This window comes from Mauremys reevesii, linkage group 4 (assembly GCF_016161935.1).
Source record: "Mauremys reevesii isolate NIE-2019 linkage group 4, ASM1616193v1, whole genome shotgun sequence".
NCBI lineage: Eukaryota > Metazoa > Chordata > Testudines > Geoemydidae > Mauremys > Mauremys reevesii.
In genome coordinates this window covers 103,159,264-103,185,928 of record NC_052626.1, presented here as the reverse complement: position 1 = coordinate 103,185,928, position 26,665 = coordinate 103,159,264, and the positions used below count along the sequence as shown (strand labels likewise).

General features: G+C 44.0%; 1 protein-coding gene and 1 long non-coding RNA gene across 4 annotated transcripts in view; one reads left to right on the top strand and one right to left on the bottom strand.

Annotated features, from left to right (window-relative positions):
• The window catches only part of NUCB2 (nucleobindin 2), a 54,842-nt gene extending 44,926 nt beyond the window's left edge, over window positions 1–9,916 (bottom strand). The window contains exon 1 of one of the 3 annotated variants that reach the window (XM_039535364.1): window positions 9,736–9,916. The gene's annotated coding sequence lies outside the window, so the exon portion shown is untranslated. Of the gene's footprint in view, window positions 1–9,488; window positions 9,510–9,735 lie in introns of those variants that run through there. The other 2 variants (XM_039535362.1, XM_039535363.1) reach the window with 2 other exon arrangements.
• An 83-nt stretch (window positions 9,917–9,999) lies between these two features.
• Window positions 10,000–22,645, top strand: LOC120403761. The gene is made up of 3 exons (XR_005597715.1): window positions 10,000–10,066; window positions 11,574–11,634; window positions 21,370–22,645. It is a non-coding gene; the product is annotated as an uncharacterized LOC120403761 (long non-coding RNA).
• Window positions 22,646–26,665: the final 4,020 nt, after the last annotated feature.

The following is a 26,665-nucleotide window of genomic DNA, read 5'->3' as shown; positions in this document are numbered from 1 at the left end:
CGAGACCCCCCCTCCCACCCCTCATCACCCCACCCCCTCACCCCCACCCACACCCAACCCCCAAACCCCCCACCACCTTCCTCCCCCTCCCCACCCCCCCCAAACCCCTTCCTGCAAACTCCACCCCCAACCCATCAATGCACACTAGCACAAACAGCTTCCCATGTTTCCACCATTAATAAACAGAAATGCAAAAGTCAAAAAAAGATTTATTATTAATTAAAAAAACCTGTATTTTTTTTTAAACGGAAAAGGGGAAAAAAACGGTTTCTTATGATCATCTTTTAAAAAAATCGGGTGGACACAGGTTTGTCTGCTCTCTGCAGGAAACTCGCTCAAAAGCCTCCCTGATGCATTCGCCCCTGCTTTATCTTTCAGCAGGTGTCTCTCTGGCTGATCAAAAACAGCAGCAGCGATTTAGCCCAACCTCCCAAGCGGCCAAAGCACACCGCCTTGCTCTCACAGAGATTCAGAGATTGTGGAGCAGCAACACAGCAGCTATTCTTTTCGCTGAGCACTTTTCACGCGAGTCAAGGTCCGCGCCATGTCCCACCGAGTCAGAGCACACCTCCCCACCACTCCCACTCCACAAGCCACCACTCAAGAGGCGCCTGTTAGTTCTTTTCAGTCGCCCTGGCTGCCTGCATAGGGGCGGATCCAAGGCCCAGGCGGGTGAGCCAGGGCCTCCCTCCATCTCAGGCTTTATGCTCGGGTCCCCCAACTGCCTTTTTTTGGGGAAGAAAAGAGTGTGCCTGCTTGGGGCCTATAAACAGACCAGAGTTCCACACAACACGCGCGCCGCCCTGCCCACGCGCCCACCATGCTGGTTGCCGTAAACGCCCCCTATGGTCCACCAAAGCTTGCAAAATTGAAAAAAAGGTTATCCGGCTAATGTACTCGCTGGCCTGGTGGGCTGGGTGGCTGGATAGGGATGATGTGTGAGTCCCATCTATAGCCCCCCCATGCAGTTTGAATCGCATTTGGGACGAAGCCCGTGATGATGGCCTGACATTTCGATTGTTTTGAGAGCAGACAATTCAACGAGCAGCAATCCCAATGACAGCAATCCCCACCCCACTAGATTTGTGCTGCGCACGTGGGCTACTGCTGCTGTCTGTGCGCATGGGCGTGGCAAGTTTCCAGAGGTTCTGCACTGTGGCTGCTGCACAGTCTCCTGTGTCCTGTCCTTCAGCCAGCAGGGGACAGGCAGGGGACAGCAAGTCACAAACAGTGGAAAGCATCATCCACGCATCACCAAGTTTGCTCCCCCCCTCTGTGTTCTCGCAGCCACATGCACCATCCCGCGGTCCCACCAGTTCCTTCTTGTGCCACACCCATGATTCCCCCCCACCATGTTGACCCATTGCCACACTGCCCTCCACTCCTTCTGCTGCCACTCTGAGGTCTCCTCTCGCCACCTCCTCACCCACTCTCCGGAGCCTCGCTCTCAGCATCTGACTCTGGAAGAGGTGAGAGGGTGATAATGAGCGAGCGACAATGCAGACCAGCAGTGGCCATAGCGATGATGTGGCGGCTCGGCTGCGCAGTGCTGCCCACGCACCACGCTGTAGGGCAGAAGAGCGGAACAGATTTCCGAGGGCGGGCAAGAGGAAGACAGGGGCGGGATTGCGGGATGACACAATTCCATTTTTCCCATTGCCCCAAGAAATCCCCAAAACAAATGGGGGGAATGGTGCGCGGAACTGAGGATAGGGGTTCCACAGTGCACCGCCAAAGTCCAAAGTGGCTGGCCCTGTGAATGTGTGGACTAAATTCAATTGTGTATTTAGTATGGATACAACAACATTTATTAATAGTCGAATCCACAAATTCGACTTAAGTAGATTCGAAATAGTCCTGTAGTGTAGACAAGCCCTTATAGAGCAATATTCACCGAAAGTCCTTCCAGCTTTTTACAACCAGGCTTGGCTGTGACCCTCCTTTCATAAGACACGCTGTTAGATTGCTTTCTCAGTGAAGGATCCAGGGTGTACCTCTGTACTCCCAGATATACTCCAGCAATCTACTGTCTTTACTCATAAACAGGATCTCCCTTCCTCCGTTTATTTTCTCCTGTAAATCTTCTCTCGACAGTTTCAGTGTCTCTTGATTAGCATTTTGCTCAGTATGCAAACGGACATCCAGTGTGACATACAATGCCCAATACATACATGACCAGATAGAGAGATAAGTGTCTGTTACCTTGTGCTTGAAAGGAACCTGAGAGATGTCACCTCCTGGTTACCTGCCTTAAGAACATTTTCAGTACAGACAACTCCTTAAATATTATCCATTCATACATTTTACAATGATTATGACAACCAGTGGACTACCAGTTCTCAGAAGAGACCTCAAATGCCACCTTTTTGCATATATCCGACACAGGGGATCCCTGTAAAACTCTATGCAAACCTGGAGCCCTCTGCTATTGGCAGCAAGAGGTTCCTGGGTCACAGGTTTCCAGGAGTAGAAGGAATCCAACTGCTTACACAAACTGTTGAACGTTTAAAATATTAGTCAAATAAGATTACTAAAATAGCAAATATTCTTAACCTGATCAAAACAGTCACCAGATTCAGAGGCATCTTGGCATGAGATTACATTTATCAAATTATGCATGCAGGAATCGCTGACTAAATTATGAGTAAGTCTTTAGAGTTGGACAGTCTCTACTGTGAGTCACAGAAACACCTCTATTGTGTAACACATAACAAAAGAGATAAAACAGGCTGATGGAAACCTTTGACGTTGAGTAAAGATATTAGGCAAAAGGAGAGAGCTACACTTCATAGAATCATAGGACTAGAAAGGATCTTGAAAATTCTAATGTCTTTAGAAAATGTTATGGTGTAGATGGTATACAGTGCATCTTTAAAAAAATATTTAAATACGTAGGCAATAAAATGAACAAAATGGATATAATTACACTAACATAACCTAGGTGTTGTGGATCTTTGGTCCCAAATATATAAATCTCCACCAGCTGAGAGAGAGCAATGGAAAAAGAAAATAGTGTTACGATCGGAAATGAGTCTGAATACCCTCCACTCACCAAGTTGTAGGGAACAAGTTTAGAAATAAATCTTTAATTACCTTTAAGGAATTATACCCCCATTACACTCAGTGATATCCTACAGCACATTCTTGTTTAGTACACTAATCTGAGCTTGTCTATTTTCATTTTTTTCAAGCCTATTTTCATTTTTGCTGTTCATTGTTCAGACTTAGATCATCTTTGTATCTAGGCCTGTTACCAGAGGGGGACATAAGAGATAATCACCAACTTCTGACCAAGTCTCATTTCATCCAGCGGATTTGCAAGTATCTGTTGGAAACTAAGGCCTTGTCTACACGGCCACTTTACAGCGCTGCAACTTTCTTGCTCAGGGGTGTGAGAAAACATACTCCTGAGCACTGCAAGTTTCAGCGCTGTAAAGTGGCAGTGTAGACAGTGCACCAGCGCTGGTAGCTATTCCCCTCGTGGGGGTGGTGGGTTTCTTTTAAAGCGCTGGGAGAGAGCTCTCCCAGTGCTGGTGCCGCAACTACACAGCCAAGTTAAAGAGCTGCCACAGCAGCGCTTTAACATTGCTAGTGAAGACATGCCCTCAGTCTTACACAAAGTAAAAAGCAGTTAGTTTTGACCCTCATTCTTCACTTAAGCAGAAATCATATAATTGTTTATGGTTTAAAAAGAACATGTACAAGCCTGTCAAATTCACTAACAGTGTAGACAGAAAATCAATTATATTCCAGTCTTTAGTCACTGATTGTTAAGGACATATATGACTACTTGCTTTGTTTTGTCAGCAAGGATATTCAGTATTCCTCAAAAGACATTAAAACTGTCATCTAGATTTAAAACGCTACATATTTGCACTATTTGTCATGTTAGTCACTAAATTTGCCCTCAAATATGATAGTACTGTATTAAAGCAATAGAAAATAATCCACTGGCAAGATGAATGCCATTTACAAAACTATGCCAAAGAGGTGGCACATGAAAGAGTTTTACTACCTAAAGAACCATCATAATATTGATGTAAAAAACCAAAAGACCTATCTGATAGTTACTTTCCAAATGAACTAAAAGTATATCAGTCCTAGAAGAGTAACTGAATAAAAGTTTCTTCTTGGAATACACAGAGAGAGCTACTTACAAAAGTATTAATATAAAAATTACACATTAAAGTCCATAAAGAGACCAAATACTCTAAGCTTTCACTGAAAACTAAACACGCGTCTAAGCATTAAATCATAGAGTTGTTTTTTTAATCTAGAATGAAATCTAAAAGAATGAGCTATTCAACAAAAGAGAACTGCTAATGTGAAAAAAAGTTTGTAAAAGAAAATAAACCAGACTCCATATTACAGCACTCCTGATCCTGCTCCCACTGAAGTCAATGACAAACTCCTATTGACTTCAATAGGAATAGAATTGGAGTTTTGGATGTCAAGAACTGTGGCCTATGGGAAATTACTACAAAACATATTCTCAGGTGCTTCAAAGCATGTTTCAGTGAGTCTAACATAGCAAAAAAAAAAAAAAAAAAAAACCCACAACCACCTCTGCAGGACTATATCTTAATTAAATAAATACAAAATATTTCAATTAGCAAGCCTAAACATTTCCTTTTGAGGGTTAATTGCTAAATTAACAATTAGCAATTGGAAAACACAATAGCTCCAATCCTGAAAACAGTATCTCTTTATAACAATACTGCCAATCTCCTTGGAGAAGTAACGCGCAAAGCTAAGTTCTCAAAAACTGAGGCTCACTAATATTTGTATAACAACATCTGTGTACACAATGATGGCAACATGTGTAAACTTGACAGCTGAATAGCCAGGCATGCAACTGAATAGCAAAGCATCCTAACTGGCAGTTTGTATGTGCACATTTGCCAGACTGTCTTTGCACTCCTAGTAAATGTGCACATGCATCTAGGCTTAATATGGGACACACACATGGGTTTCTACACTAGAAAATCTGACCCATAATTGCTTCATCTGATATAGAAGCAATAAAGTACACGATTAGTGATGCCAGCCATCTTGGTTATATCCAGAATCATGCTATGATTTCATACTTTTACTGTACTTTGGAGATGAGCATTACCTGATGAAATGATAGGTAGTAGATCTACCTACGGGTCTTTTAAATTCAGGACCGGTAAGCTAAGAACTCCTAAACATTAATCTCAATTATTAAAAAGACCCCTTCTGTAGCCCTGGGCAAGTCACTTAGGCCCAGACCCACAAAAAGGACTTAGGTACCTAACTCCTCACTTAAGGTACTTCAACCCAAATTTAAGAACCCCTGAGATTCTCAGAACCCCTGCTCAGCTGCTCACTAGACCTGTAGCTGTCTAAAATCCCTTGGCACCTATGCTTTCACCATAAAAGTCCCCTAAGCATATAAATTTTCAGTCACTGGATATTTATATATCACATCTCACAACTAAGCTCCAGTGAGATCCTCAAACTAGGTGAAGATAGGCATTCTCCCCACCTATCTTGCTTCTGGGGTCCAAACTGGTTCTGAGTGTGCCTACTGGGTCAGGGCCCCTACAAAATCTGGTCAGAAGAGGCGACGATGGCCCAGGAGTTAGCACACTCACCTGGGATGTCAGAGACCAGGATTCAGTTCCTCCGTCTGTCTAATGGGAAGCAAGGATTTGAACACGGGTCTTCCAGCTCTCAGAAGAGTGCCTTAACCTCTAGGACATTCTGATGCAGGTTTAGCTTAATCTCTCCTGTTGAAGCTGATCCATTTTGGATGAATACTTATAGTTACTGGGCCAGAGAAAGTGAGAATGACTTTAGCCTGGTGACTAAGGACACTTATCGGGGAGGTGGGGGGACTCAGGATCCAGTCCCCGTGCTCCAGTGACTAATTTACTTACCCAAAGTGCAACAGCATCACAGGAACCCACACTATCCCAGAGCCCAGTGGTTAGGGCACTGTCCTGAGATGTAGGAGGCCTACGTTCAATCCTTTATTCCCATCAGGCAGATGAGGGAATTGAAGCTGGTGTCTCCCACATCCCAGGGGAGTGCTCTAACCACTGGTCTAAAAGTTATAAGTGAGGTGGCAATACCACAGTGTACTCATGTTCCATTTAAATTATAAGTTCTCTGGGGCAGCAACCATCTCTTATCTACCTTCACAGAGCACTTTGTAAGGTATTTTTTTATATTAAAATTATTCTTAATAAATACAAAAGCAGCACTATAATTTTCCCCCATATGTTTCTTTTTTCTTGGTTTTTATGTTTTTTGCTTTGTCATCTTCCCACAGGTTTTCACATCTTATCTGTCCTTCCCATCCCAATGGCTGCTGTCCAAAGCTGATTCATCCTTTCAACTTGTTCTCCAAGGTGGCTAACTCTTCTTAGACATTCAGCAGAAAGAACATGCCTTGTTCTGTTTGTAAAGCACAACATACATTGACAGCACTATACATATAGTCATAAAATACATAAGCCTGTTTACTAAACTGCTATTTATTATGTAGGAAAACACCTGGACTTGATTACAGTTGACAGTGTTCTAATGAGATAAATAGTTTAATTCTTCAAGTGACCTTTAAATCATACATTGTAAGAGCCAAATCCTGGTCCCACTCAAGTTAATGTAAGTTTTGTCATCAACTTCAATAGGAGCAGGATATGGCACTAAATGTTCTACAGTGTCTTTGGCCACAGGCAAGCAGTTCCAGAGCCAGAATGCTCCCCAATCATACCTATAGGGAGGTAGATTGTGTAGTATGTATATTATTTTGGCTACTGAGCAAATAAATAAAAATATAGACCTACAAGACATCACTAGGCAAACATCTTTGATGTACAGAAGTTCAATTTACAGCAACCCTGATAAGGGCTTTTAAGTTAGCAATGAACTACATTATCTTTTTTTTATTAAAACATTTGTTTAGTCAGCATATCGCTAGAAATATGGGTCAATATTTTCACATCTGCGATATGTAAAATAAGTTTGTGATAGTAAGCCAAATGTTTCCCTTTTACCTGTACAACTACAATGATTGCACTGGAGTTGTATAGATGCATCTGAGGTCTAGAATGTCTAAAAAAGCCAAATGGTTTATTATAACTCTTAATTTATATTAGCTAATGCTTTATATTCAGAAACACTACAGTCAACTTGCTGAAGTCTTCCCTTAGAGAAATCTTATTTTAAAATGACTATGAGCCCAGATTTTGGTTTTGTACACAATTTCTTGTGCCAACGTAAAGATTACCTAACAATCCACATAACATCAAGCCACAACTAACAAATTTATACCGATTGCTTTTGTACCGGATGTTAAAACTGCTTTTTAATCAAACCCTCCATTAAGTAAGTAAACTAGACACACAAATTACATGCATAACACTCAATGTTAGTGAAAGTTATGTACAGACCAAAGGGGGAGAATGCAATCCTTAATTTTGTGTTTCCTTGCTTTTATTGGTTTCTGTGATTATCATATTGTTTAAACATAGGTTTGGGTGTTCATATCCTTTATTTTCATAATAATCAATTCTGAACGACTTATTATTTGATTCCATAGACGTTTCACATACAAATGGGCAAATCTAGCCCTTATGCTAAATGCAGAGATGCTGTACTGCAGAACTAGGGCAGTTCTGTTGCGTAATGGGTGTACTGCCTGCGTGGTACCTTGCTCCGTACAAGTTCCCTGTGTGGTAACCTACCGGATGGGGTGGAGTGGAGCATGTGGATTTTCTCCTCACCCTTTGTGGGGTATTGTGTAATGGCCAAAACTATTCCAGAAATTGGGCCTGAGTAAACTTTAAGGAATAGTTCCTCAGTTGCTATATAGCCTTGGGAGTAAGAGTCTGGACTTGTCTGGGTTGGGGATCTGGGCCAGAATGGTTGCAGCGTCAAGGCCACTGCAGGACCATTTTGATTAAATAAATAATCATTTATTTTTTAAAAAAAAAGAACAGGAGTACTTGTGGCACCTTAGAGACTAACAAACTTATTTCAGCATGAGCTTTTGTGAGCTACAGCTCACTTCTTTGGATGCTGAAATAAATGTTAGTCTCTAAGGTGCCACAAGTACTCCTGTTCTTTTTGCGGATACAGACTAACACGGCTGCTACTCTGAAACATTATTTATTTAAGTAAACCACCTTCATGTCATCTCATTCAGTAGTAAACTCGAACAATTTCTCAGCCACTATGTTTTCACCTTGAAAATACTGGATGCTATCTTTCCCGCAAATAATATTTACATCCCAGATAGTGCCAATATAAACCACCATCCACCCACACTGAAATGTCTCATACTCAAACTGTTCTGAAAGCCACACAGTTGTGTTCTTGTGAAAGTTTGTAAAGAAAGTGACCTTTTCATAGACATGATTAAACTCTTTCTTCCACTGCTTGCATCCGAAGAAGTGGGTATTCACCCACGAAAGCTCATGCTGCAAAACGTCTGTTAGTCTATAAGGTGCCACAGGATTCTTTGCTGCTTCTTCTGTAATATTTCCTTTGCATACTTGGTTAGCCTTACACTACCGTATTCTACCTTAGCTGCCCAAAACACCAGTAGCACGATTGTAAGCTGTAGGGGTTTGGACCATTAGGCTATAAAATTGTAGTATTTTTAAGAGCAGGAGCTTTGTGCATTTTTGGTTTCCTAGAAGACCTGGAAAACCACAGCCCCCACTGTGATTGCACAATAAACGGTCAATCAACTGTCATCTGCTACAGGGTAAGCAACCATGCTGCCACTATGATAAAACTAGCTCTGCTTACACACACAACCATGGGTTACTCAAGTGTCATTTCTTCAAACCTACTTCTTCAATGGGGATTGCATAGATGAGTAAGCACTATTTGCATAAGAACTTGAGGGATCAGTCCCTAAGAATAGCTGCTAGTTATCTAAAATTTCCCTGCTACCCCAAAAAGTCTCATTCTCTGACATGTACTAAAAGTTCTCTCATCTATCCAGTCTATTTTGGATAAAGTAGTGTTGTTTCATACTGGCACAATATAACATATGTATCCATTTTCAATACACACGTTTTCTGCTCATAGGGTAGAGCCAGCTGTGCTTATCTATACTGTAGAGCAGGAGCTTGGCCATGCAGGTTCGTTAGTGTGTATTGTAGCGACAGGCAACAAGATAAGCACCTATATTTTATTTTAGCTATTTGGTAGCACACCAGGCCTGCAGCTTTTTTTTTAAACACTCTTGGTCCTTTTCCTCAACTTGTAGAAGAGGAAAAGGAGTTTTTCAGAGAATCCCATAAATGAAATCAACACGGGACACATTAGCCCACTGTACCTGCTAATGCAGGATTGCTTCGTCCCAGTTCTGCAGCACTTTTCCCCGGTGCGGGGGCTGCCCCTGCCTTCCCGGGGAAGCCTGCACCCCAAGTGGGCAGACCTCAGTAAGTTTTACTGAGCTTAAACCTAAATTTTCTTTTGCCCCAGCCAGACCCCATTACACCCACCTCCGCCTGTCCTGCCATTCAGATCCTCCAAGTCCCCCTGGAGAGTATCTCAGTCCCATCCTTAGACATCATTTGGACACACCACAACTCTGGGGTCTTCTTGTAAACGCTACTGCTCCCCAGTAATCTAGGGCGGGGAAACCTCGCGTGGGGGCTGGTCACGCAGGACCGGGGTGCCTAGCGGCAGGAGGACCTCGCAGAGCCCTGCACGCAACCCCCTTTCCGCGCCCCGGCTCGGGGATCTCACCTTTCTCTCCCTCTGGTCCCCACGGGCAGGATCCAGCGCTGGGCGAGCAGCCTCCAGAGACCTCTCGGGCAGGGACCGTGCCGGGCAGGGCTCCGCAGCCGCTCCTGACAGCGCGCTCAGAATCCTCCCTCGCCCGCACCCCCAGCAGCAGCTCTCCGGCAGACCCCGCTCCGGTTCCTATAGCAATAGGTCCCGCCTCCTGGGCAGCCCCGATTGGTGGGGCCTGACCCCCGTCTGGTCATCGCGTAGGGTTCTGATTGGGCGGCCGCAGGGCCGCGGGTTAGGCTGCGCGGGAGGGAGAGCAGCTTTCAAGGAGGGTTGAGGCGAGAAGGTACGTGGCGGCGCCGGCGCCGGCAGAGGGGGTGGGGCTAGTTCACCTCTCGGCTGGGCTGGGCCGGGGCGAGCTGGGGGGAAGTTCCTGGCCGCGACTCGCCCCCCCCCCCTCCTCGGGGCGCGGGGGTCTGGCCGGCCCGCCCGGGGCTGAGCGCCTCTGCCCGCGGCCATGGGCGGTGCCTGGCCCGGGCCTGCATGTGCTTCCACCCCCCCCCCCCCGGGAACCGGGGGGTTGCTGGGCCTAGAGGCTGGGAGTCAGGGGTGTGAGGGGGTTGCTGCTGGGCCCACCTCCCAGGATGGAGCCATGGGGGGGTGGGGAGCGTTGTTGGCTGTTTGGCTGCAGAGGCTGGCTGGCTGCAGAGGCTGGGAGCCATGTAGGAGGTTGCAACTTGCTGCTGGTCCCAGAGGCTCATCCAACATGAGAACCTCTTCCCTGAACTGACCCAGCAATAGCAGCAATGAGTCCTGTGGCACCTTATAGACTAAGGCGTTTTGGAGCATGAGCTTTCGTGGGTGAATACCCACTTCGTCGGATGCAACGTTTTGGAGCATGAGCTTTCAACTCACGAAAGCTCATGCTCCAAAATGTCTGTTAGTCTATAAGGTGCCACAAGACTCTTTGCTGCTTTTACAGATCCAGACTAACACGGCTACCCCTCTGATACTTGACCCAGCAATGGCATCCCTAAAACAGCTACCTCCTCAGAAGTGGTTTATTTGTGATGGGGTGTTCCCAGCAACAGGGATAATGGTTTCTAATCATAATAACAACTTTGTGTTTATGTAGTGCGTTCTGTCGTGTATGATCCCCCTAGCTTGTTCTCAAACCATGGGCCCTATTCTAGAGAGACAGGCCAGTTTTACACCTTCATCGGTGTAACTACATCGCTCAGGGGTGTGAAAAGTCCACGCCCCTGAGCGACGCAGTTATGCCAGCCTAACCCCAGTGCAGACAGCGCTATGTTGACCGGAGGACTTCTTCTGTTGATATAGCTACTGCCTCTTGTGGAGGGCTTCTCCCATCAGTGTAGTAGTAATCACTGAAGCACTACAGCTGCCACTAGACCTACCCTGACTCTTTAGAGCAATCATTATTCACAGGGATGGTCTCAAGGAAGCTAAGCATGCTCACTCAGCACCTTGTAAGAGCAGGTTCCAAATGTGCAATTTTGTTAATTCCAATGTAAAATGAAGACCTTGTCCATGAGGTCCCCCAAAAGTGACTCATCTGCCTTATATTGAAGGCTAGCTCTGGAAAAACTTGCATCTTTCTTCTAAAGTGTCTTTTCCTTGGCTGTAAATGTTTAATGACTCCCAATGTAGAGATTATATTTTTCTTTGGTTTATTGCATTATTTGCTTTACTTTGATCCATGGGTAGGAGACCCTTAGAGACAAGCTTTTGAGGTCAAGAAGAGCTCTGTGTAAGGTTGAAAGCTTGTCTCTCTCACCAACAGAAGTTGGTCCAGTAAAAGATATTATCTCATCTACTTTCTCTCTCTCTAGTATCCTGGGACAGACAGCTACACCAACACTGCATACATAAATAAAGCTAGCAGTGTTCAAGGTATGTAGTAATTAATGAAGACAGCTGAGACAGAATAGGTTTATAGTGGGGTGCATACAATCCAGGTGAGAGATTCAAAGCTGGCTAAAGGATTTCAACACCCAATTACCATTCATTTTAATATGAATTGAGTGTTCAAATCTCCTAGGTGGTTTTTTAAATCTCAGGCTCCATGTTTATCTATGTGAAAGAGAACTAGAAGTATACATTTTGTATAATGAAGTTGACTAATAAATATAAGGCTATTTTTAAAAAAGTTGTCTAACACAACTCTTAACTGTTGTCAAAGAAAATTTTGGTTATGACTGGACTATGACATTTTTGTTCACAATGTTTTTCATTTTTTTAAAAATGTTCTGCCTTCTTTTACCACCAAATTTGAGAAAACATTTTCAATGTAACTTAGAATTTATTTGTCCAATAACTTTAATTGAGATGGGAAGAGGACTAAAAAAGAAACTGATCTCTTATTGAAGGTTGAGTCAAACATACTTAACAAATTTTAAAAAAATCTGAAGTGATCACTGTGATGCTGCGGTCTATATAGTTTTATAAAAATATGCTAATGAGTGAATATAATGTAACTGGAATATGCTTCATGCAAAAGGTCTCTTGTAAGGTATCATTACAAAGCGTATAATCTGAGTGTGATCATCCTATTGTATAAATGTGCCACTCTTGTATCTGAAACTAGAAAAATGAAATACAACTCTGAGGGCCTATTGTAATTATGTAAAGTGTGGGCCATTAATGGTGGTTTGGAATCTTGTTGACGCCCATTAACCAGGACAATTGTCTGACGATGGGTGTGTTTTACCTGTCAGTCTTCCTGTATACCTGTTTGCTGGCAGGTGGGCAATGAAGTCTTGCAGTGGCATGTGATCATGTCACCTGAACTGGAATGCATCTTTAACCTGGTGTCTTTCCATTGAGAAGGAGGGGGTGGGAACCCAGAGAGGGACAAAGAATTCCCGCCTTATGCAAAAGATCTATAAAGGGGTGGAAGAGAACAAAGGAAGGAAGGAGCTATCATGAAGAATCCCCTAGCTACCACCTGAGCTGGAACAAGAGCTGTACCAGGGGAAAGAATTGTGCCCAGGCCTGGAAGGTCTCTGAGGGTGAGATTATCTGTATTCAGTCTGGTTAGACATAGATTTGCGCATTTTATTTTATTTTATTTTGCTTGGTGACTTACTTCATTCTGTCTGTTACTACTTGGAACCACTTAAATCCTACTTTCTGTATTTAATAAAATCACTTTTTACTTATTAATTAACCCAGAGTATGTATTAATACTTGGGGGGCAAACAGCTGTGCATATATCTCTGTGTTATAGAGGCCGAACAATTTGAGTTTACCCTGCATAAGCTTTATACAGGGTAAAACGGATTTATCGGGTTTAGACCCCATTGGGAGTTGGGCATCTGAATGTTAAAGACAAGAACACTTCTGTTAGCTGCTTTCAGGTAAAGCTGCAGCTTTGGGGCAAGTAATTCAGACCCTGGGTCTTTGTTGGAGCAGATGGGAGTGTCTGGCTCAGCAAGACAGGGTGTTGGGGTCCCGAGCTGGCAGGGAAGGCAGGAGCAGAGGTAGTCTTGGCACATCAGGTGGCAGCTCCCAAGGGGGTTTCTGTGATCCAACCCATCACAGTCACATTCTTCAAAACCTCCCTGTTTTCATTTGAAATATTCCACTGAGTATAATTTTAGTCCCGAAGCAGGATTCATACCTTAAAACTATTGTTTACGCAAGTAAGAATTTTCAATTGGAAGACTGCTGTATGCCAATTACGGGAAAATCACTAATGTATTTTATTAACAATTCACTATGATAAAAAATTATCTCAAGTCTACAATGTGTTCAGAGGGAAACAAAATGAGATCAAGTATTTCATTCACCCTAAGAATTAAAGTTGATTAAACTTCTATTGTGTGCACTACAATGACTATGAACCATCTGTAGTTCTAAAATCTAAACAGCAAGTCCACTATGACTAGTTTACAAGGCTAAAGTGAAGAGATGGGATACTAGATGGGGAGGGCTCTGGGTTACTACAGAGCATTCTTTCCCAGGTATTCTGGTCTAATTGATTGTATAGTTGGGGGTCAGGAAAGAATTTTTCCCAGGTCAGATTGTCAGAGATCTGAGGAGTTGGGGTGGTTTGCCTTCCTTTGCACCACAGGGCACAGGTCAGTGGCTGGTTTAAATTGGAGTAAATGGTGGATTTTCTGTAACTTGAAATCTTTAAATCAAGATTTGAGGACTTGGTAACCAAGTTATGGGCTGTCATAAATAAATAGATCAGGGTTAAGGTCTCTTTTACCTGTAAAGGGTTAACATGCAGTACCTGATGACCACCTGACCAGAGGACCAATCAGAAACAAGATAATTTCAAATCTCTGTGGAGGGAAGCCTTTGTCTGTGTTCCTTGTTTGCTCAGAGCTCTCTTTGGATCTAAGAGAGGTCAGTCATGTCTCCAAGTTCTCCTGGAGTAGTTTCTACTATTTAATAGTGAGTATTAATTAGAAAGGCGGATTAGTCTTTTGAGTTGCTTTCTATATTTGCAATTGTGTGTTTGCTAAAGGAAATTCTTTATTCCTGTTTGCTGATATTGCTTTTACTGAGAAAGAAGGGAGGGGGAATTCTCTCCAGAAATTGATAAGTTTAGACCCTGTATATTGTTCCAATTTGGTTACAGAGACAGTGACTTTTCTTTTTATTCTTTAATAAATTCTTTTCTATTAAGGACTTGGTTGATCTTTCTTTGGGTGGATTCTCAGGGAAAGGGGAGGGGGAGGCATCCCTCTGTAGTTGAATCCCGGTGTCTCTCCTAGGAAAAGGGAGGGGGGAGGAAGCAGGGGGGAATGGTTTATTTCTCCTGGGTGTAAGAACTCCATGGATTTGGGGCTCTTGGAATCCCCTAGGATTTTGGGGAAGGACTGTGTCTCAATCCACGTACCTGATTGAGTGGTGGCAGCTTTTACTAGATCTAAACTAGGATTTTAGTTTAGAGGGAAACCAGTGCAGGTCCCCACATTGGAACCCAACAGCTCTAAGTGGGGGTGAGACCTATGACATGGGCCTATGATAGGGGTATGTGAGGGGTGAGCAGGGGCAGCTCCAGGCACCCAGCGCATCAAGCGCATGCTTGGGGCGGCAAGCCACGGGGGGCAGTGAGGCTGCCTTCGGCGGCATGCCTGCGGGAGGTCCACCAGTCCCGCGGCTTCGGCAGCAATTCGGTGGCAGGTACGCCGAAGGCGCGGGACTGGCGGACCTCCCGCAAGCATGCTGCCGAATCCACATTACCAGCAGACCTCCCACGGGCATGCCGTCAAAAGCCGCCTGACTGCCGTGCTTGGGGCGGCAAAATACATAGAGCCGCCCCTGGGCGTGAGGCTCTGTTACATGCAATGTGCAGGAAGTCAGTCTAGATGGTCCCCCTTCTGTGTCTTGAGTCTATGCGTCTAAGTATGAGTATGTTCTGATTTTTGAAAAAGCATGCACAACAAGACACCTGTCAATTTGTAACCCCCTTTTATCAATGTAAATTGCAGTGTCATAATAAGTGCTGGGAGGCAGCAGCCCACCTTGATTGGTACACAGACATATCACAGGACTCACCAGCAGGATTGGTTTTAGACAGCAGGGTTTTGCCATGGTTCACTAAACTATCATCACCGTGTATAAAATCCCCTGGAATAACATTGTGATCTTTCTACTAAGGCAGAAAAGAAAACATCTAAGATTAGGTGTGAAGGCACATCCCCTGACACTGGTGTGGAGGAGACTAAGGAGCTCCACTGGGCCTGTTCCATGCTAATGAGATGCACCTGCAAGGCTTGTTCAGCCTAGAAGAGGAGAGGTTTAAAAGGGGGTAACTTAACACAGGAAGGGGTGGTGAATAGGAAGAGACCACCTCATCCAGAGGTTGCTGGTAACAGAGATAGTGCAGCTGGGGAGGAGACAGCTGTGAGATACACCACTCCGGAAGCCACCCTGACTGACAACAAAGCAATGTGTAGAGCCCTGTGCAGGGACAAAATTTATACCCGCGAATGCGGATATCCCCGGAGTTACAGAGCTCTAGCGACAACAAGTGAGACCAGCAGGGCCTTTGTCAGCAACCAGGCCAGGAACTGCAGCAGTGAAACAGCAGCATGTCAGGCTGCCACTTGCAGGAGCCAGCGCCCAGCTTACATAGCTTGTCCGCTGTGGCTGTACCGCCTCCAGCCCAGCTCACTGGAGCCGCCACCAGGCTCACCAGCAGCTGTCCCTGGTCATGCTTGTGTGTGCAAGCAGTTCGTGCACTCCCAGACAGAAGTCCCTTCGACGCAGTGGTATGCATCTCCTGCCCAGGAGCATTTAACCCCAGGTCAGGGGACACCTTTATAACATGGTTGTCCTGTGACTTGGTTACAGCATGGTTAAAAGTTATAACTCGGCTGGGACTTTTTAAGCTTGTTACAGGGACACAGTTGGACCCAGGTATGCTACAAATCGTGTTATAACAAAGTTAGATGATGACTGTGTTGTTACCAGGCTCTCTCACTTGGCTATAGTTGTAGCTTTTTAGGTATTATCTCCCCTAATCAGACAGTACACCAAGTTCTTCAAGATTGCTAGTGTAGACTAATACAGGCATTTTACCATGTCTTCTACACCTGCTTCAAGAGCAGGTGTAGAAGACATGGTAAAATGCCTGTATTAGTCTACACTAGCAATCCAAACACCTGTGGAATTGCACCAGTGTTAATGCGGTGGTGTAAGGTTTCCCCCAAACTGTCAGTGCAGACTAGGCCTTATAAAGCTTGAGCGTAGGAAACTCACTTTAATGCAATGGAGGAAGGTGCTCCATTATTACTCCCATTTTATTTCTATGTTACTTGTCTACTCTTGCTGGTTACAAGATGGTATCACACTTGACGATAGTTTTTCCAGTTATTGGCTACCTTCAGCAATGCTTTAAAATTTGCAAGTCACTGCAGTTTGATTGTCATCTTGTATTTATATTATACCTCGAATTTTGATGTCTATGCACTTTGCAGAGGTTTTTTTTGTTTTAGTCTATTTTAAAAACAAACAAAAAGCCTTTGGAAATCCTAAACAGCCTTAACTGGGCTACAACTTGCAGGAGTCTTCATGGCTTGAAAACTGATAAGTGCTGCAGTGTTGCTATTGAAGCAGTTACCTCATCCAAAGTTTGAAAAGTTTTCTGAATTGTAGACTTATCAAGACACAGCAGGGGGAAGGGACTTTCCTTGACCACAGTGGTGTTTTGTGTTCCAGGGTTTTAGAGTAGCTGGGGAGAATTTTTACAGGGTTTACATATATCAATGTGCTCTTTATATTCATCAGAGTGCTGTTATATCTATTATAAAGTTCCCCAGGGGTGTGAATAGTGAGTTCCTGCCACTGCATCTTCTATCTCCCAACTCAAGAATTGACTCCACGATAAATGCAGTGGCAAATACAGTATTTTCCCCATTGATTACAGTTAGCATCAGTTACTCAGGGTAAGAGTGGGGAGAAAAATCTACATGTAAGCAGCAGTTCTCTATTTAACCATAGAATAGTCATATGCCCTCCAGACTGTTCAAACTTCTGTTAAAATAATTTCCCTCTCCCACATCCCTGCCTATGGCAGAGAGCAGCAGCAGTGAAATTCATGTTACCCTGACAGTATTCTTCAGTCCTGACATAAAGAAACCACTGCTTGGTGAGAGGAGAGTTCATTCTCCATACTTGTATAATCCTGGCTTCTCTTTTCAGAGTAACAGCCATGTTAGTCTGTATCCGCAAAAAGAACAGGAGAACTCGTGGCACCTTAGAGACTAACAAATTTATTTGAGCATTAGCTTTCATGGGCTACAGCCCACTTCTTCGGATGCATAGCTGGCTTCTCTGCTACAGTGGATAGCACAAGGACCAATTGGTGTCCTTGTGATGCTGGTTTTGTGTGATGTGCACAATAGTTTGCTAGGAACTGAACTGAGACTGACAAATTGGTGGCCTATGGAAAATAAAACAGCCACCAGGTAACAGACTCATCACTACAAACATGGATTGGAAATGACATACTGAATGTAAAAGTGAAAAGCCCCTCTGTAATTCCTCGATCAGTCCAGTCCTGCAGAGAGAGAGTGTTGACAATATGTGATGGTGTTGATTGTTGAACTAGTGAAAACATGATTAATTATTGGGAGGGAGACAGTAAAATATGTTTCTTCACAGGTTCACATCTCATTGTGTAGGAGGTGACATCAACGGAGTTACACCAATTTACTCCATCTGAGGATGTGGCCTATCAATTCTCTCTCTTTCTCCTTCACTGTAAAGGAGCTGCAGCGGCACAGGAGCCAGCAAACAGAGCTGTAAACAGGGGAGTTTGAGTGGGAGTTTGCAAGGGAGAGTTTGGTGGAAGTCTAAGAGAGGCAGGCAGAGGAACTGACAGGCTAGTAAAGGGAGTGTGTGGTGTTCTGGCAGTGATTTGGTGCTTGGTGGGTGTTTGTTTTGCTGTGGATGGTGGTGTTTGTTTCCTGGACTAACAGGATTTAAGTGGGAAGGCTATGACAGATAGAGAGGCAGCAGTGGTAGTGACCCAAGCAGTGGAAAACACAAGCTGACTGGATGTGGAAGCTGCAGCATGTACATGATCCTGGAGGGGGTACCTGAAAAGAGTTTCATCTGCATGAAGTGCCATCTGATACAGCTGAAGGAAGAAAAGATCCAAGGATTGGAGATGCAGGTGGAAACTGTGGTTGAGTTTAGAAGGGAGTTTGAGCAGATAATAGAGCAAAGACATGAGGAGGCTGAAGGGAAAAGCTCAGACTTGCAGATGGAAAGGACCAAAGAACTCTGAGGGGAGACTGCTGGGTGAGGAAAGTGGACAGTGGAAGCATATGACTAAGAGAACCAGGCAGAGGAAAAGAATGGCCAATGAAGGAGAAATAGAGCTCGGGAACAGGTTTGCAGAGTTGGAAAATGAAGAAGGGGCACAGCAGGTAGTTGATGAAGGTGAGAGGGCAAGGAAGAAGAGAAGACCAGCTAGTCCTGTAGGAAGAGGGGAAGAGTCAATGGAGATAACAGCACCAAATATGAGCCCCAGGAGGATACGGGATGGATTGCAAGGGAGAACAGGAATCGAGAGGACTTGCAGCCAGAGAGAATGGGATAGACCGGAGAATCGCGCCATCACCAGGAAAAGGCAGATCTACATGATTGGGGACTCCTTACTGAGAAGAATAGGCAGGCCTGTAACCAGAGCTGATCCAGAGAAGAGAAGGGTCTGCAGGGTGCTAAGATATGGGATGTGGACTTGAGGCTGAAAAAGATCCTAACGGGAGTGGGAAAGAATCCACTGATTGTCCTTCATGTGCAAACAAATGATATGGCTAGATTCTCACTGGAAGGTGAAGGGAGACTATGCCAGGCTAGGGAAGATGCTTAAGGAAATCGAGGCTCAGGTGATTTTCAGTGGGATTCTGCCTGTTCCTAGAGAAGGGCAACAAAGGTGTGACAAAATTAAGATGATCAACAGATGGCTCAGGCAGTGGTGCTATAAGGAGGGCTTTGGGATGTATGGCCACTGGGAGGCATTCATGGACAGAGGACTGTTATCTCGGGATGGACTTCACCTGAGTAGGGAGGGAAATAGACTTCTAGGATGGAGGCTGGCACAACTGATTAAGAGAGCTTTAAACTAGGAATTTGGGGGACATGGTTGGGAGATGTCCAGGTAATCTCCACGCCGGCTTTTAACATTGAGAGAGAAGAAAACGAAGTAAGACAGGATACAGCCGTGGGTAGGAGAATGGACATAAGGAGGAAGGGTAGTGTAGATACCAGTCTAATAGGTGATACTGGTGATAGAATGTCTGTGCCTAACCGGGTAAAGAATGTGAGCAAAGCCAAACAGCAAAAATTAAGATGTTTGTACACCAGTGCGAGGAGCCTAGGTAACAAAATGGAGGAACCAGAGTTACTGGTGCAGGAAGTGAAACCGGATATTATAGGGATAACAGATACATGGTGGAACAGTAGTCATGATTGGAGTACAGCAATTGAAGGGTATGTGCTGTTTAAGAAAGACAGAAATAAAGGCAAAGGTGGTGGAGTAGCATTGTGTATTAATGATGAGGTAGACTGTAAAGAAATAAGAAGTGATGAAATGGATAAGACAGAGTCTGTCTGGGCAAAAATCACATTGGTGAAGAAAGCTACTAGAGCCTCCCCTGGGATAGTGCGTGGGGTGTGCTATAGACCACCAGGATCTGATTTGGATATGGATAGAGACCTCTTTAATGTTTTTAATGAAGTAAATACTAATGGGAATTGTGTGATTATGGGAGACTTTAACTTCCCAGATATAGACTGGAGGACAAGTGCTAGTAATGATAATAGGGCTCAGATTTTCCTGGATGCAATAGCTGATGGATTCTTTCACTGAGTAGTTGCTGAACCAACAAGAGGGGGTGCCATTTTAGATTTGGTTTTGGTGAGTAGTGAGGACCTTATAGAAGAAATGGTTATAGGGGACAACCTTGGTTTGAGCAATCATGAGCTAATTCAGTTCAAACTAAATGGAAGGCTAAACAAAAATAGATCTGTGACTAGGGTTTTTTATTTCAGAAGGGCTAACTTTAAAAAATTAAGGAAATTAGTTAGGGAAGTGGATTGGACTGGACTGAAGAACTTGTGGATCTAAAGGCAGAGGAGGCCTGGAATTACTTCAAGTCAAAGTTGCAGAAGCTATCAGAAGCCTGCATCCCAAGAAAGGGGAAAAAATTCATAGGCGGGAGATGTAGACCAAGCTGGATGAGCAAGCATCTCAGAGAGGTGATTAAGAAAAAGCAGAAAGGAATGGAAGATGGGAGGGATCAGCAAGGAAAGCTACCTATTGAGGTCAGAACATATAGGGATAAGGTGAGAAGGTCCAACTCTACATGGCTTTTGGCCTTTGCAAAGAGAATTAAAACCAATAGTAAAAGGTTCTATAGCCATATAAATAAGAAGAAAACAAAGAAGGAAGAAATGGGACTGCTAAACACTGAGGATGGAGTGGAGGTTAAGGATAGGCATGGCCCAATATCTAAACAAATACTTTGCCTCAGTCTTTAATGAGGAGCTTAGGGATAATGGTGGGATGACAAATGGGAATGAGGATCTGGAGGTAGATATTACCACACCTGAAGAGAGAGGTTTTAAGGAGGTATTTGAAGGGGGCAAGAGAGTGATTGTTCCAGGCACATGAGGGGCAGTATGACAGAAGTCACAGAATAGGAGTGGGAAAAGCAGACAAAGGGAGCAGTAAAGTGAGGGGATTAGGAAGAGGATGAAGTATAGGAGTCAGATTAGGAAGAATGAGAACAGAGATATAGACTGGGGCAAGTTTATGTAGGGCCTTGTATGTGAGGATGAGGAGCTTGAAGTGATGTAGTAAGAGACAGGAACCCAATGGAGGAATTCAGAGACCAGGGTAATGTGATCAGAGAGGGAAGAAGTAAAGATTAACAGCATTTTTCAGTATCTTGATGCTCATTAATGGAAACATTATCCTAAAAAAAGGTTTGGGGTGAAAGGATGTGCAGTGTTGGTACATTTCATACTAATCCCACCCTAAACAACAGGAATAAGAGAACCATAAATGCCTGTCTAAAAGAAAATGTAACATTTCAGTTTTCGCATAAGTTTTTCTTTTATTTGCTCTCTGAATTATTTTTATTACTTTTTTTTCAGATCACTGGGAGTTCAGAAAATGCCACTGTCATTATCAGTGGGGCCAATTCAGATATTTCTTGGGAGAGCAAATTCCAGTCCCTGCCCCTGATATCCCTGCCCTTCCAGTCCCCACTTGTCCCCCATCTTACCCTAGCCTCCTTCCACAGGAAATCCAGGTTTCCCTCAGCCGGGGAGTCTCTGCTCTCTCTTACTCGCAGAGTGCGTGAGCCGGTGCTGCCAGGAGTCAAGTTCTTAGTTGACAACTCCCCTGCCCTCTGTCACACCCCTCGTGCCAGGTCAAAACACCACTCCGTGAAATTTGACTTGGACACCCATCTGGAGGAGGCGTGGCTGGATCAGATTTCAGTGGCATTGCAATCACACAGCCAGAGTGATTCTCCAGACCACTCTGGCAGAAGCAGTACTGATTTAGTACAAGATCAGTGCTTAGAGTGGTTGGGCCATGGTCCCCATGACTCCACAGCCTATGGAACTTTGAACAAGTGCAAAAAACTTTGGACTAGCACCATGGTGATTATAAAGGAGTTGGATGGTACCTGAACATCAGGCTAGGTACACATCGCCATCAAATATGTCAAGAACTATAGACTTAAATAAAAACAAAAATCTACAGTGCATATTTAAAAAGGTGCAACTATTTCTTCTAAAATGGGCTGTGTTTACGGTGGCCAACTCTCCAGGATTGGCCTGGAGTCTCCAGGAAATAAAGATTAATCTTTAAGTAAAATTATGTCATGTGATTAATCTCCAGGAATACGTCCAACCAAAACTGGCAACCCTAGTTGTGGCGTTCTTCTCTCTAATTGGATATATTAATATAACAATAACCCAGTGATTGGCCCTCTTCCATTTTTTTTCCCCCACTCTCACACTCGCTCTTAAACTTGTGTGTGGGGAAGACAGAATGCACATGCAAGTGGGTGAGCAGAGCTGCTGGGATACCATCTTAGAAGGAAAGGAGAGTGTGCTATATAATAATAAAACAACATGTGCCTAACAAGACATGTGCCTAACATGACCTCATATATTTAGCTTGTATTGTATGTTGTAATCTCTTCATATATGCTTTGTCTTGCTTGTTTTATTTAGGCCCCATTTTTGCCACCATATCCACACAGATCTGATTGTAAGATCAGAGCTTTAGATTGTAACCTTTAGAGCTGAAATTGTATCTTCTTTGTGACCTGTAAGGCACATAGAACATTTTTTTATCCTGGATAAGTAATGGGAATATTTTACTATGTTTTCTCTGCTTTTGTTAAATTTTTGTTAAACCTCGTGAAACCTACATATTTTTTATACTTGAATTATTTCTTTAAGGCTTCACACATTGCATAAACAATCACAAATGTCCAAGTCCTATGAGGAAGTTGGGTTCACCCAATTATAACCCTCATTTCTGGGCTGCACAACTATGATCACTCATAGTATATAGAAAATGAAAAATGTCCTGTAGAGACTTGAGCTGGGATGTGGGCATAGGGAAATAGTGGGATTGTGAGCTCTCTGGAGCAGGGAATGTGTGAGCCTAAATCTGCCACTGTCCTGCACCGTATGTCACTATTTAAATCAGTGCAAAATAGGCATAAAATGTTACCATTCTGATCTGGTAATACTTTTCATCCACATTGCACTCCCTCTGCTGTGGTATGCGAGATGCAAGGCAATGATGAATCAGGCCTTCTTTTTTCTTGTTTATACAATGGCTATGCTCTTTTTAGAGTCCTTAGGTGCTGTTGCAACAGAAATAATAATAATGGCAGATTTTAGGATTAATTTTTAAAAATCAGTTAAAATCCCAGATGTGGAGGTGAGGAAAGAGAGTGCATTTGACAGGGGAGCAAAACAGGGAGTTGAAACTGATAACCAAAAAGTGTGGTCTTTTATTTTTGTACCCTGTGGAAATGATCCTAGGACAAGGGTGGGCAAACTTTTTGGCCCGAGGGCCACATTGGGGTTGCGAAACTGTATGGAGGGCCGGGTAGGGAAGGCTGTGCCTCCCCAAACAGCCTGGCCCTCACCCCATCCAACCCCTCCCCCGCTCCTTGTCCCCTGACCACCCCCTCCCGGGACCCCTACCCCAACCATCCCCTGGGATCCCACCCCCTATCCACACCCCTGCCCCCTGACAGGCCCCCCAGGACTCCCACACCTATCGAACCCTGCCGCCGCTCACCATCCCCTGATTGTCCCACCCAACCGCCCCCTGTCCCCTGACTGCCCCCCGGGACCCTCTGCTCCTTATCCAACACCCCTACCCCGTTCCGCACCCCCTTACCTTGCAGCTCAGAGCAGCAGGAACTCGCAGCCCCACTGCCTGGCTGGAGTCAGCCATGCCACTGTGCTGCCCGGCAGGAGCAGCGAGCCAGAGCACTGGCGGCGCGGCGAGCTGAGGCTGCGGGGGAGGAGGGACAGCAGGGGAGGGGCCGGGGGCTAGCCTCCCCACCTGGGAACTCAAGAGCCGGACGGTTCTTGCGGGCCGTAGTTTGCCCACCTCTGTCCTAGGACAACTGAATCCTTCATAAGCAACAAAGAATCCTGTGGCACCTTATAGACTAACAGACGTTCTGCAGCACGAGCCCCCGTGGGCGAATACCCACCTCCTCGGATGCAAGGAGGTGGGTATTCGCCCACGGGGGCTCGTGCTGCAGAACATCTGTTAGTCTATAAGGTGCCACAGGATTCTTTGTTGCTTTTACAGATCCAGACTAACACGGCTACCCCTCTGATACTTGAATCCTTCATGTATAGCTTCAGCTCATTGACAGTATTCAGGGCAAGTGGTATCAATTTTAGGACCAATTCATCCAATGAAAAGCATGCATTTCAAACCCAGCAGCCCCTTACAGAGCTTTTCCAGACACACTACAGTACACAAGTACCTTGTTTTGTCCAATGCATTATCCAGTATGTTTGTGGGAAATATTTGCACTTTCAAAGTGATATTGAAAATCACTAATAAATTGGCAGTTCAGATTTGCTTTCAGTGTATGTGCTCACCAAGAAGAATGGTAAGAGATTAGAAGTTTCATGTGTTTTTGCATAACCAAGGAGAGAGGAAACATCATTTGGCAAAAACACATTGTCCTTTGGTGGAAATGTTATTACTTTGTTCCTGAAAAATAGGCTGAGTATACTAACTGTATAGCAGTGTTTACTTATGTAATTTGTGCTGGATAAGATCTTGTTGCAGGGTCCAGAACTCTGCTTCTTCCTGCATTTTTTGAGGTTACTATCCAATAGGAACCATCTCTATATCAAAGGCAAAACATGTTCTCTTCTGAAGTATTTTTATGAGCGACAGGGATAAATAATCTCTGGCAAGAGGTGACTCCATCAGAGGCAGAGAAATCATTTCCAACCTTTTCTTCAGTTCTGTGGCAGAATTTTAATAGGGGGTCCCTACAGGTTTCCTCTAGCATATAACTGCATGTTTCACATTGACCTACATAAAGCCTATCATACACAAATAGCTAGGGATTTGTTTCACTTTGTTTCAACTTTTACTCCATATATATATCAATCACTGAGTCTTACTCTCTGCCAATAAATGTCTGACATTGATTTGTGTACGTTTTTCCCCCTCAAACAAGTTCATAGGAATCAAAATTGTATTCTCACTGTGCACAAAGGAAAAAAAATTAGAGGGAGCATTGCTCTATAGTTTGCTTGCTTGTGCCAAGCTGTGTAGCTAGGAAATGCAAATATGCACGTCCACCAACTGCAAAAGAATGGAAATAAGTCATAACCCAACATTATATAAATGATCCTATAAATCCAGGTTTGGGGAAACTGATGTATTTATATGACATGCTTTGAACAGCATGAGCTTTGTTCCAAAATATTGAAAATCTATATAGGGATTTACTTTAGCATCAGATTGCTAATTCTGGCAAGCATACATGATTTGTGCAGAAGTTATGCTGCTGACATCAGTTTAAATTGTGAGGCAAAAAAGAGGTGAAGGGTACTGAGAAACTTTGATAGAAACAAAATAAAGATTATGGACCATGCTTCTGCAACTGAAGACAATAGGGTCATTGTAGGAGTATGTTTTGCTGGAGCAAGCACTCCAGTAATATTAAAAAGTCAGTTCTTAAAAAAGGCCAACGTTATCCAAGCACAGCAATGACATTACATACTTTGTACTTATAGGTCCCTTAGATCCAAAGTTCTTTGCAACATTAATTAACTTTCATCAAAAGATCTCAAAGCACTTTACAAACATCCCTTAGGCTTCACAACACATCATTGAGATAGGAATTATGCCCATTTTACTGACTGGTTAATTGAGTCATAGACAAGTTGATTTGTGCAACCAATTTGACTTCAGTGGGAATCTTACCTATATTGTGACTGCAGGATTAGGCTCCCCCAGAAAGCCTGGTGTAGCAACAGAGTTGCTACTTCAGTCTAAGAGCTGAAGTAGGCTCTGTGAGCCTAGAAATGGGAAGACTGCAAGACCTGGGTATCAGTGAATCTTTTGCCCATGACCTTCCCCAAAACCTACTGTGCAGAATCATGCAGAGCTCTGCACTATGGGTGTGCACAACCCCCCTAAAGCCTTCCAAAATAATACCCTTCTGTACCCAACCAGTGAAATTACATGGGAACAGCGAACTGCAGACACTGGGATCCGTGCGGGGCCATGCCTGCGGATGGTCAACATTAGCAAAATGTCTCATGGCCCACAATCAGATTACCCGCATGTGGCCCGTGGGCTGCAGGTTGCCCACCACTGGTGTATAGGGTCCTCTGTACCTGCAGAGGTGGGGACGAATATCGTTATATAGCTGCATACATTCCTTTTAATTCTCTGAAGTTTCAGAGAACTTTCCCAGCAGAAATTATCCCATGGTTGATGTCCACTCTTTTTAGTAGATCAAATATAACCATAAGGCCTGGCCCTCCAGGCATGAGGCAAAACTCCCTTTGGAGTAAGGACTGCAGGACTGGGCTGATAGTATTAAATCTTTATAAGGGAACTGTTGTCACATGTACATCAGAATATTCTGACTTCTGCAACAGTAAGTTTGGTAAGACCACATCTCTGAAGATTCTGTTACTTACTCATTTGAGATGTTGCAAACTCAATAATCAAATCTGCATCAGATTTTTGCAAATCCTCAGATGTGAGAAAAGTCCAAGAGCTCATCCCTATGCTCATAATGATCAAGGAAGCCCATACGGTTTAAGGATGGATTCTTAAAATGGTTTCACAAATAGCTTTACCTCAATTGGCATATCTGCCTGCCTTTTGTCATTAGGTAAGCAGTGCCTTTATAATGGTGGT